Source organism: Parasteatoda tepidariorum, chromosome 10 (assembly GCF_043381705.1).
Source record: "Parasteatoda tepidariorum isolate YZ-2023 chromosome 10, CAS_Ptep_4.0, whole genome shotgun sequence".
Lineage (NCBI taxonomy): Eukaryota > Metazoa > Arthropoda > Arachnida > Araneae > Theridiidae > Parasteatoda > Parasteatoda tepidariorum.
In genome coordinates this window covers 8134542-8136613 of record NC_092213.1, presented here as the reverse complement: position 1 = coordinate 8136613, position 2072 = coordinate 8134542, and positions in this window count along the sequence as shown.

The window sequence follows — 2072 nt, the reverse complement described above, 5'->3', positions numbered from 1 at the left end:
AGAGTTTTGTGTTAGAATTGGAAGTGCACTCATAGCTCCTTCGGAGTTGTGTTGTTTTGATATAGATGGAGAAAATAGTTTTGATGGAGTCAAACATAGTGATTTTGATGGAGAGGAGGAGCCAAAATGTGTTTATAGAATTGGAAGTGCACGCATAGCTCCTTCTAAAATGAACTGTTTGAATGTTGATGAGGAAAAAAATCTTGGTGGAGAGAAAAGTAGTGATTTTGACGATGAGCTGGAGCCAAGGCTTTTCTATAGAATTGGAAGTGCTCGCATAGCTCATGCCAAAATGTGTTGTGTGAATATTGATGGAGAAAAAAAATTTGATGCAGCCAAAGCCAGTAATTTTGATGAAAGGGAGGAGCCAAGACCTTCTACACAGATTGGAAGTGTTAGTATAGCTCCATCAAAGATGTATATTTCCATGGTGTGATTTTGAAAGAAAAATGGCTGGCATCAAAACGACTGAAAAATGAGTAATATTAAAAATGACTATGACATTAAAAATCACTTTGACATTAAAAATGACTTTGACATAAAAAAAATGGTTGATATTAAGAATATGTTGGTAATCAAAAACAACTTTTACCATATTTAAAAAAAAAAAAAAAAANAAAAAAAAAAAAAAAAAAAAAAAAAAAAAAAAAAAAAAAAAAAAAAACAGGGCGATGTCCATCGAGTGTAGTAATATTAATTTATGCGATATTCAATTCCCAGCGGACTAGCTTTCTGGAAACTATTTCGCTGGAAGACACTCGTAAAGCTCCCACAAAACAACATCTTTGCTGACCCTCACCTCCACGTGGTATCGCCCGGGCAACGGTCAATCCGGCTAACGAGGGCAGCGGACGTGGGAGCACAAATAGTATCCTAATTGATATTATCAAAACAACAATGAAATACTAAAATAAGGAATGATCAAATTGAGGAAAAGAACACAAATAAATCACATTTAAACGCAAACCGGTTTGAGAAAGTTTCACACGAGTGTAAAATCTCTAAATTAATCTAATAATCTCTAAATTAATAATGCGGTTGTATTTTAAAATCCGCATTCAACTAGTATTCTACTTATGAAAGCTTTCAAAATAAACGTATTAAGAAGTCTAATATTAATTCGAGATTAAATTAAATATGCTTATATAGGTTGCTTAATGAGTTTTTTTTTCTATCCAAAACTATTATAGTGTATACTTTCTACTGCGTAGACTGCAGCAAAAATGTGTATTAAGTGCATATAAAGCAAAGAGTTGGACATACTATAGTTTCAGTTTTCGAAACAGGAACACTCAGAAAAGTTATGGTTAGACACTGAGGGAGGTTTCAATTTAGAAAACTGAACCATCGATAGCGAATTTTAAAAAAACAATTCTATTAAACTATCATTTTTCATGATTTAATTGTGGATTAAAAATAGTTTTAAGAAAAGATTTGAATAAAATATGACGAAAAAATCCTCGTTAGGAAAATATGATATTCAAAAAAGTTATTGATAGATTTAAATATTTTTTTAAACTCTAATAGTATGTCTTGGAATAAAAATTTAAGATGAATTCTGTTTTCGTTTTTTCGTCCGTTACTTCTCATGTATTCTGATAGTGACGGTATAGATTAATACATTCTGAATTTGCATTTGAAAGATGTAGAAGGTAACATTTGGATTACAAAAAACCTGATTATAATTATCGTTTTGGCGTTAAAAGACACAAAACAAACTAAAACGAATTGGTTCTTGGTTCAGATTTGAATATTAAAAATGTTACTTTTCTCCTGATCAAAAGGTTCGATAGAAAAGGTTTAAAATCCCAAAAGTTTCAATTCACTAAGGAGTCAATATATTTTCACAACAAATCGATAAAACAAATGCTGAAATTCTGGAAATTACCTCTTATTTCAACCTCGTCAAAGTTTATATCTGACTCGTGTGTTTAATTTTCTAATCAAAATGCTTTAACGAGCATGAATTTCAAGCTCGTTAAGACTTATAATGTTTAAAGAATTAAGCATATAATGTTAATAATATGAAAGTATAGTTTTTCTTTTCTGAAAAAAAAGAACTATAGTTATCT